The following is an 11,117-nucleotide window of genomic DNA, read 5'->3' as shown; positions in this document are numbered from 1 at the left end:
CAAAAAATTTATTGAATCCAAAAGATGTGACCCCCACAAAAGACCTTCAGTTCACCTCAAATATTGTGTTTTGTGATCTGACATGTCTACTGATTAACTGAATAGCTTTCTATTTTGCACCTCACTGATGAAAACACACAAACCAGTATTCAATAAATGATTCATAATCATGCATGTACATAGCTGAGAGGAATATAAACTGCTGTAGCCTATATGCTTGTATGTGTGATGCTTTTTGCAATTACGTATTTAAATTATTCATGACGTTAATAGACTGTAGAAGCAGGCAGTGAAAAGAGGGTTTTTATTTTTTAATAAAACCAAATGAAATGGACAATTATGCAGATACATGGACCTAAAATAACCATCAGATTTAGGAGCGTCCGTGTTACAAATGAAAAAAAAGGACAAGCACATGCAGTAGCTGCTTCCACTCTGGGCATTCCTTTGATTCCTACCTCTTTTTATATCATAAACACTAAAAATACCCAAATGACCCTCAGGAGAGAATGTGCATATTCAGCTCTCACAGCAGTAAACTCGCTGACAGTGTCCCGCGCAGGTGGAGGACACCACGAGCTTTTTGGCTTCAGCTACACCTCCATGTAAGTATAGTGCTGGAGCGGCAATGACGTGGTTACACAGGTTTAAAACAGTAATAAGTTGCTTTAGTTTAAGGTGTGGCTTTTATTTTTATTTTCTGTGGCAATGTGAACCTTTGTAAATAGGTTTGTGAGACGCATTCTTAGTTATTGTAATGTAGCATTTACTGACTACGGGTCGCAGGTAAGGACATTTCAACCGTTTATCTATTAGCTTGCTTTAAGCTAGCATTAGCAATTTCAACCACTTATCTATTATCTTTTCCACGCCCTTTCCATTACTTTAAGCTATTTTTTCATTATTTTTACAATGTTTCCATTACGTAATGTTTATTAATTGATTTTAGAATTTTCAACCATTTATCCCTTTTCTAGCTATTTAAACCTCTTATCCATTAATCAACCATTAATCCAATCAGTTACCATAAGCAATTTCAACCATTTATCCATTAAATAGCTAATAGTTTGCGCTTCTCTGCTTTCTTGCTAAATACACTGAACAAAATTATAAATGCAGCAGTTTTGTTTTTGCCCCTCATTCATCATGCGCTGTACTCAAAGAGCTAAGACTTTCTCTGTGTACACAAAAGGCCTATTTCTCTCAAATATTGTTCACAAATATGTCAGAATCTGTAGTGAGCACTTCTCCCATTTTGACGAGATAATCCATCCACCTCACAGGTTTGGCATATCAAGATGCTCATCAGACAGCATGCTTATTGCACAGGCTGCCTTAGGCTGGCACACCATGGGTCACCATTTCCCCACCGTTTATAATTTGTTCAGTGTAGTTTTCACATACTCAAAGATGCTAAAGTTACTGTGCAATTACAAAATGGAAAATACATCAATATTTCCATTTGTCTCTGAGAAAATTTAAAAGAAAGGGGGAAAAAAAACATGCTTACATGTAGAAAAAAAAGAGTTGACTATAAACATAATGGGAAGTCAACTGAAATATATATATATAAAAATAGTAAGAATGACATATAGCATTACTAACCTAACCTATTGCAGTGGTGTTCATGAAAACCGTATCTATTAATAATAAAATATTAAGCAAATGAATAAAAAGAAAGTAAATAAATACACACACACACATATATATATTTAACCCACATATTTAAGGCACATACACGTGATATGCATAAAAGGAGAAAATGCGTGTGTGTGTGTGTGTATATATATATATCAAAAATCCCCCTCCCACCCCTGCTGTGGTGGTATGTGTCATCATCATCAAGCTTGGGTCCGCCATAGGTTTGTCCTGGAAGAGTCATACATTTAGGGTAATTTCTTTCCACTCAATTTAACCAGCCGCAGGGCAACTGCCGAGGTAACCCCTGGGGTGCCAGTACCCCTGGTTGTGAATCACTGGTGTAAACCTGTGTAAACCCTTGTCTTGAAGATTTAGTTTCCATCGCAAAAGAAAGTAACACCGATATATGCTGTCAGTAAATACTACTGTATTAACAGTACTCTTGCTTTCCTTCATGTTAAATATGAATTGAAGCTTTTTCAGTCTACAAAATGGGCCCTAGAGTAATGCTATGATGATTTATCTGAGGGATACACTTCAAATGTTACTATGGGGGGTATAATCATTGGAAATAAAAAAAATATAGACCTACAATAAACTTCTATACAGTCACTGTAAACCCATTAAACACCGAGTCTCCAGAGAAGAATTAAAGTCATGCTTTTTGGATGCCATTTTTATTGACATCTTGGCAAGTTGGAGATGCTGGGCAAAGCTTTGTTTCCAAGGAAACATGATGGATTCTGTTTGCTGACACAGATTAGTACTGTGGTGAAAAAGACTGAACACGTAATCGTGGAACCATTATTTATAAATAATAATTGCAGTGTAACTGTGTTATCTTTATAGCGTTGCGTGGTATAATGTCCAACAAAGTTAAAGAACTATGTATTGCTATAATATATTTATGACGGATAGCAAAACTATCATGTAGCCATTAAAGGTCAAACATTTACCGGTAAAAATCACATACAGTAGTAGAAGAATGAAAATATCATAAATCACCTTAAGGTCAATGCACTTTATGTGCAGTGCTACACAATACGTCCTTACAAGATAAATTATACTGTTTTTTATTCATGGAGACCATGGTTTATTAAGTTATATTTATATATACACTACCAGAGATTTACATGCAGAATCTCAAAATTGGTGACATCTGCTTGGGGTGTGTTATTTATGTTAGCCAAAATCATGCATCCCTATTCATATTTACCTTACATGATGGTACTTACCTACTTAAATATACATTTAAGTAGGTAAGTAGGTACATGTTGTATATTTAAGTCTATTTTTGCTGCCTAAAATCAGAGCATCAACTTTTGACCTATCTATTTAAAAATGAACATTTTCTATTACAGTAACTGATACTATTTTTTTAGCTCTACAAGAAAGATTACAGTAAATGATATAATAGACAACTGATTTTCCATCTTAATTGAAAACGTTTCACTTCTCTTATGATAATCCGTCTTAAAAAGAAACTCTGAGTTAGGGGGCGTGCAAAAACATGATGTAGTTCTTTGTATTTGACTAAGTGAGCACACTTATGCAAACTTACTCAGTCTGCTACAGCTGACTTCCCAACTCTATTATCATATTGTAGTTATTAATGTATGATTGACCTATTTAAGTAATGGTATACATTTATCTTTCTCCTTGCCTTGTGATTACATATGTATTACTTGCACATGCTTCCTTTCCACCCTCTGTCCTTCTCTTATTTTTTTTCTCCTTTCTCTCTCTTTTTTCATCATCACTCCCCCGTTCTGTCTCTCCCTCTCTTTCCCCCCCTGCGACATAGCCTCTGTCTCTCTCTTTGCTGAGGTGGCTGTACCTGCTGTGACTTTGACAAAGTAGTCTCCATGCATGTAGTGGTGTATTTCTGTGTGTGTGTGTTGATGCAAAGGTGCATGTGTGTTTGTGTGCATTGCTTGCATTGGCTTTGTTTTTAGTTAGCAGATTTGTCTGACTGTTGCATTTGTTTAAACGTGCACACTGAACACATGCAGCGCACGCGTGCATGTGTGTGTGTGTGCGCGTGTGTGTGTGAGAGATACTGCAGCATACTAGTACCTACGTCTACTGCTTATGTCATACTATACTTTGTCCTCCATTACCCCTCGCCTTTTTCATCCCTTGCTCTCTTGTTCACCTTGTTTCTCCCTGTGTGCTCCTCTTCTACCGTGCCTACCCACCCCTCCATCCTCCCTCCCTTTCGCTCCCCCACCTCCCTCTGCTTGTCTCTTCCCCCTCTATCCCCTCCCTCATGTTTCCTCCTTCCTCTCTCTCTCATTGATAGTGAAGCATTTGTGACTAGAATACCGAGGAGCTAATCATTATTCCACGAGCACAGCGCAGTGCTCGGGCAGAATGTCAATCCCCCCCCCCCCTTCCTCTGTCTTCTTCTCCCTCTCCCGCCCCTATTTTGCACACTTTCCAAGCAATAGTTAACATGGAAGCCGCATTTGTGTTCTACAAAGAGAAAAGTAAGGAAACACTACAAATACACATTCACAAATGCAAACACTGGTGCTCTTAACACCTGCAGCAAGGTATATGTGTAATGGCTGAGTAAGGTTTACATTTCTGCTGTGGATGGTATTTGGAGTGTGTGTGATACGTAGTTGTTATGTAAAAGTGCTCCACATCAATTTGTCAGGAGCAAAGTGGTGTGGGATGGAGATGAGAGAGAGACAGCTGTTGAATGCATATTTAGAGAGAGCAGGGAGACTAAAACACACAGTGACAGCAGACTTTCAGTGGACACAGTGAGGCCTAAATCACCAGTAATAAAAGTTAAATTGGCTTGTAGCATTTATCTTATGTTGGATTATCAATATATAGTATAAGCATAAAAAGGTATAATTTGCAAACAGTCAATCTCACAGGGAGATTCAGTGTCACCAAGTAGTGCTGGAAACCAAGAGAGGGGTAAATTAGACCAGAGGTAAATTAGACAACACAGACACACACAGTGGGACTGCAGGGCGTGTGTCAGTGTGTGTGATGGAATGGGAGCGACAGCACATGGAGACTCCTCCTGACTTCCTGAAAACTGCAGCTGTGGGTCACAGCCAGGGGTAACGTTGTGCGCGCAACCCTAACACACACACACACACACACACACACACACACACACACACACGTGTGTGCACAGAGCTTAATACTGAATTTTAAATTTGCAAGTCGGACGGATGCAGAAACAGTCATATCCAAATGTCCACACAGACACACACAAAAAAACCCCATGGCCTAAGGGAACCTCTGGCGTGACATGGCTGCAGTCTAATACGCTCAAACATGAGTGAGTAATAGGTGTTCCAGCACTGTCCGCCCACTGGACAAAGACATCTTGAGATGCACATTATTTTATGAGATGCAAAGTGAATAGGTGAAAACATGATGAAGCATTGTGTGTGTGGCGGGGGGGCTGTTTGAGACCAAAGCAGAGGAGACAGCTCAGCTTTGTCACAAACTATATTTGCTTCTCTGTTTGATTAGGGGACAGCTTAGTGGACGAACCTGAGTTGATGTATCCAAAGGCTGGAATCAGTGGGTATCAGTCAATGTGGGAGACACAAATAAACCCTAACTTACACCACTGCATATTTATATTATGGGTGAACTATGTACAAATGTTGGTTGGGCCGGAAAAATGTGGATAAATTGTTAATAGACGCATGGCAGATTTAGTTGTCATTTCATTTATTTAAAATCCAACGGCAATCTTGTAACTTAACACCTCTTCTAAAATCTTTTAAAGCACAATTCACAAATATCACTGTAAGGCAACACAGAATTGTCACTAGCAATTAAAGAGCCACCTCATGCACAGAGTGACAAAATCAATGATTCAATACACTGTGACAAGTTTAATAGCCTTGGAGGACATGAAATGCTAAGGGAGCATTGGGGCTGCAAGGTTAAGAAAAAGATCTATATTGGAAAGTCTACTTGGACCGGCCAGAGCACCAGAGAGGAACAAAGGCATCATAAGGCCAACGTCCCAGTCTCGTTAGTTGGGATGAGACAGCATAGCATGATAGAAGTGGGATCTAGGAGTTAGGCGGTGACATCATATAGTGTGAGACTGCTGTCTGTTTGCACTGGGCTCATGCTGTTGTGGAGCTGTGCCTTATATGAGTGAACATTATAAATAGTGAGGAGGATGTCAGCTCCATTCAGGGGAGTCCCATATTAAGTGTCAGGGTGCTCTGGTGAGAGGAGAGATGATTTTCAGCAATGTGTGAGTGTGTGTGTGTGTGTTTGTGCCCAGTGGTGGTTGAAGTATTCAAATCTAGTTTTCTATTCAAAACGTAAAAGTGCAGATGTATCAGTAGCAAAATGTACTTGAAGTATCAATAGTATTATGCTAGAGTACTGCATTACTATGCATATATGTGTAAACAGCATTTTAATCTTGTAGTTGGTCATAGTGGAGACTACTACTACTTAACTACTTTATATAGGTTGTATAGTATATAAGCTGTACAACTGCATAGTAAATCTATAAAAAAGAAAAGATGTGTTTTACGTAAAATTGTAATCTACGAGTAACTTGCAACATCACCAATTCACGTTTGACCAGACTGTTGCATGTTATTCCCCATCTGTCGGCTATCCAATACAGGTGTAAATATGCCCAAAACAAACAAACAAACAAACAAAAGAAATCTTAATCCACAAAGTAACTAGCTATAAATGAAATCAAAGAAATGTGGTGGGGTAAAAACTACAACATTTATCTCTGAAATCAATTGCAGTTGTTAAAAAAAGTTGAAAGTAGCGTAAAATGGAACTAATCAGGTAAAGTACAAATACAGCTGAATACCTTAGAATTGTACAGTACCTAAGAAAATGCACTTAGTTACATTACACAACTGTGTACAGTTGCATACATGTTTGCTCTAACCTCATGCTGTGATAGGATTTATGCCTGTCTGTGTTTGCTTCTACTACCCCCGCTTGTGTTTGTGCATATCAGTGACAAAATGTCAATATGTGCCTCAGCATGTGAGCCCAATTTTGTATTTACAGTTGATTCTGCTGTATGTGTGTGTGTGTGTGTAGGTATGTATATGTTTGTGCATGATGTGTGTCACAGGGTATGAGTCGAGTCGCGTGTCGTTATGATAGTGTTTGTCACCCTGAGTATGTAGCCATGTCAAACTCTGTCAGGGTAGTTTACTCTCACTCTCTCTCTCCTTCTCTTTGTTTGTATGTGTGTTTGTGTATGTGTGTCTGTTTAAGACAGTGTGTATTTTCTTTGTGGCCAGTCCCCCCCCCCCCTCAACTTTCCTTTATTTCAAATGCTTATTGCACAGACTGACAGAGAGAAGAGAGAGGGAGGGGTGGGGGTGATATTCATCTTTGAGAAAAATACCTTGGAGGTAGAGAGAGCGTAAAAGGAGTGGGTGTTGGGAAGGAGGAGGGAGAGAGGAGAGAGAGAGAGAGAGAGAGAGAGAGAGAGAGGGCTAGAGCTGATTAGATTGGAGAAAGCCAAAGGAGGTCTACGGGTATACTATTGAGCAATGGGAGAGACAGAGAAGAGAGAGGCAGAGGGGAGGGTGACTAAGTGAATGCAGTTTGCTGTCGCGTGTCACAGAATCACAGCGAAGTCCACAGGCAGGCGGATGGATCGGACCTGAATCAACAAATGGATACAGAAAAACTGGATGTACACTGCATATGTGGAGAAAATAACAGAGGACGAAGAGTCTGCCTTCATATCCTTTTATCTCTGCACCAGATACTACTGTGTGGAACCCACGGGGAGGGAAAGGAAAATAGCGGGCAACTCATTTCTCTCTAACATCCTTGGAAGCAGAGGAGCTGTGAGCCAGAATAGAGTCGACTGTGGGACTCGCTGGGATTGAATATATGCTCAGTAAGTATTTGTATAGGCTACAAATGCTGTGTGTGTGTGTGTGTGTGTGTGTGGATTGATGCCTCTGGCTAGTGCACTGTCTCTGATGCTTTTTTCATGAAGAAAGAGAAAATAAGAGAGGAAGAACGGAATGCAAATGCAGTTGTGCGGCAGTGTCTCTTCTATTGTGATATGCTATTTGCATCGGCGAACAGCTTTTTTTTGGTTTGTTCTCTAATTTAAACAACTACCCCAGACTTGACTCTGTGTGTTTGTGCCTTTTGCTCCACAGTGCTGGTGTGTGTGTGTGAGTGTGCGTGTGTGTGAGCTGATAATAGCAGCCCCATTGGTATTCAGCGGAGGGAGCTCCAGGATCTCGCTGCGCCTTTCCCCAGGATGGGATCACAGAGCAGGGATTGTGCTCGCCTGTGGAGAGCCCGCTGAAATGGGTGAGTGTCTGTCCTTCTCTTGCTCCTTTTTTCTTCCCTCTTTTCATTCTCTTTCACCTCTCATTCTCTTGTTTCTTACTGTCTGCCTCCTCTTCTTCAGCCTGCGGTTATGTTCAGAGCATTTTCACCACTGATGGGTTTTCCCTTCATTTCTCTGTCTCTCACCCACTCACCCTGTCCAACCCACCTCCCTACCACTCCCCCACCTGTTTCCCTCCATCCCTCCTTCCGTCCTCTTTTTTATCAAGCATCCATCTCTCCTCATCTCCCCCCCACCACTGAAATATAAACATGCCTGTCCAGTTTGATGAATTTGGATGAAATCTGAATGGCTCACTTCAATGTGTTACTTATCTCCCCCTCTCCCCCTTATTCTCTCTCCCTTCCCCACTTCGGCTGTGTCACCCCTCCCCCCTCGTCTCCATCCCACTCTCGGTCTCTCCAAGCTCCTATCTAAATTCTGTTTGAATTCAGACACACGGAAGACGTTTGAGTCTCTTTCCTGACACAGGCAATGAATGGAGATGCTGTGGATGTGTGTGTGAAAGGATTGCTATTTCTGTGTCTGTGTCAATCATTTTGATAGCGTTTCATGTGTGTGTGTCTGTGACACAGTGCAGAGAGGGCAGAGGTGTGTGTTCAGCCTCAGTGTGTGGGATTGGTAGAACAGAAGGTTATGAAGTAGATCAATGTGTTTAATTGCTTCAGGCATGACAGCTGTGACACACACACACACACACACACACACACACACACACACACATGTTGTAACTAGTTTTACACACACCTCCGTCTTTGCGCTCCTTGCTGACATACCTGCTGCACACCAATTCGCACCCAGCTACATCTTTTCGCGTGTGACACAATGTCATGCTAACGGTGCCAAAAAAGGCTGGGAGCACAGTTAGACAGTCACATACAGACACTGAGCACTAATCTAATCAGGGAGCCAACACACATGGTCTTTTCCTAAATGGCCCTGTGAGAATATGGTTTGGGGTCACATGTATCCACACAGCAGTATCGATTGTAGCTGATATACTGAATGGCCTTAAATGTTTAATTTTAAATGGACCATCACCTCACCTGTACTCTGGAAAAAAAGGAAGTAGTCCCTTAAGCTTTGTAATGATTTTATTTTGTCCTGTTAAAAGAGATGATATCGTCACTGCGTGGCTCTGAGTTTACATATAAGAAATGAAAGCATGCATTTCTGTACTGTTCTGAATGAAATAAGGTATCTATCACTCAGGAATGAGCCTTTTGATTAGAATTCAAAAATGACTTTTATGTATTCAACAGGTACAAACTGTTGCATAGTAACAGAGGCGAGACTACCTGTTGAGTAGCTAAGATTTGACATCCTTGCGTTATTTTTAGATTTAGGCCATCCATTTGACGAAAAGACGGTATGATTTATTAAGAGGGGAAAAAACAAGCTCCTCAAACATTGAAGTCTGTCTAAGCTCAGGACATTAGTTTTGCCATTTGTGATCTGCCTGGAAAATTGATAGTTTGACTGTTAAATGGTGAGAATATGTCTTGTGACATATATATGACACGGTATAAAGGTGAAAGAAAGCACAATCAAATGTCAACGTTATGACCCAACAGGTCTCTAAATGCTGCCTGAAAATCTTAAAGTTTTTCTAATTCATAAGACTAGAACCTTTGAGAAAAGTATATATAATAATATATAATAAAGCTTAAAACCCCAGTACTGTTTTGTTTACAGTACAATATTATTATGGTATATTGTACCGAAACATGAGCTTATTATTACTACCCTCTTATTAGTTTGAGAGTGAAAGTGATGCCAGTCGATACAGCCAAGTTGTCAGTTTTTCCAAAATCTAGTTTTTCTGCACCATCCTTCCTCTAATTACCTCTGAGATGATTATGATTATCCATTCAGCACAGCTCTCATGTCTCTTATTTATATTTACCTTAGCAAAGAGAGCAACAACAGTTTACTGAGGGAAACAGGGCATTCAGTGGATCAGATGGACCTTGTGTTTTAGGAACAATCACTCTGGACACACCCTAATGAAAAAAATGTGAATGCTAATTTGAATTTAAAATAAAAATGACATTGCACCATTCAAGTATGACCACTTGTATTTGACCAATACTATGAGCTTGGACTGCAGTCCCCCACCTGCCTCAGGCACATTCAGTGCATTCAGTCAGGGGTCTCCCTCTGTCTTTCAGTGCGCTCCCTCACAAGCATCCTGCCTTGGACACTGAGTGTGGTGGACAGCCAACTTGGAATTGAACAGAAAGACAGGAGAAATGATTGGATGAAAGCAGCCTAGGCCAGATATAAAATTGGATGGAGGGAATAAAAGAGAGATGTGACGGGGGAGAGTGTTTGAAGATATGCTTGTTGGGAGAGAGTGAAAGGATCAAATCAAGTGAGTGGAGAGGAAGAAGGAGCAAACAAGCAGCAAAGTCGGAGGAAGAGTGACAAGGACGGAATAGACAGCAGGATGACAGGCAGGGTGGAGTGTGACGAGGGGGAGAATGACGTACGCGATAAGGCAGAGTGACACAAATGTCACCATGCTAACCTTTCATGCACTCTCACGCTCTCTCCTCTCCACTTTGCCTCTCTTCTTTTTCTCCTTCTAGATCTGAAGCCTTGCAGAGATGGACACCAAATGGGCAGCATGGAAGCCAACATACAGCCTCCAGCAACCAGCTTTCCGCACCTAACCATCTCCAGCCATCAGTTTGAACCATCCCAGCGAGGACTGAGCCTGAAGAGTTGAGGCCGGACAAGCTAGACAGAGATACCAGAAGCCGTCTACAGGAAGTAGAGAAAAGCAGAGGGTGACAAGCCTCAGAGGAGTTGACTTACAACGATCCAGTCAACCTGTTGAGCATACGTTTGAGCTTCTTGGACTTCATCTGAAATAAATAGGCTACAGTGATGCTTGAGCAATGGTATGGAGCTTTTGGACATGTCCGGATTTATCGACTGGATATCCTATCGAGATTACGACATTTTTGTGCACACCTCAGAGCTGGGCCACTTTTCCAGATTGGCAAAAGCGAATAATTGAAAATCATCCCTCGAGAGGATCTCTCTTCTGATTTGTTGTGGGGGAAGAAGGTTTTATTTTTCCTTTTTTTTTTTTAAAGGAACAATTACCCCC

General features: G+C 40.9%; 1 protein-coding gene across 3 annotated transcripts in view; it reads left to right on the top strand.

Annotated features, from left to right (window-relative positions):
- Positions 1 to 487: 487 nt before the first annotated feature.
- The window catches only part of grik5 (glutamate receptor, ionotropic, kainate 5), an 89,285-nt gene continuing 78,655 nt past the window's right edge, over positions 488 to 11,117 (top strand). Inside the window, exons 1-3 of one of the 3 annotated variants that reach the window (XM_046044932.1) lie at positions 488 to 605; positions 7,394 to 7,531; positions 7,803 to 7,959. The gene's annotated coding sequence lies outside the window, so the exon portion shown is untranslated. Of the gene's footprint in view, positions 606 to 7,230; positions 7,532 to 7,802; positions 7,960 to 11,117 lie in introns of those variants that run through there. The other 2 variants (XM_046044936.1, XM_046044931.1) reach the window with 2 other exon arrangements.

This window comes from Micropterus dolomieu, linkage group LG03 (genome assembly GCF_021292245.1).
Source record: "Micropterus dolomieu isolate WLL.071019.BEF.003 ecotype Adirondacks linkage group LG03, ASM2129224v1, whole genome shotgun sequence".
NCBI classification, from domain to species: domain Eukaryota; kingdom Metazoa; phylum Chordata; class Actinopteri; order Centrarchiformes; family Centrarchidae; genus Micropterus; species Micropterus dolomieu.
The sequence above is the reverse complement of the archived record's forward strand: the minus strand, read 5'-3'. Positions and strand labels throughout refer to the sequence as shown.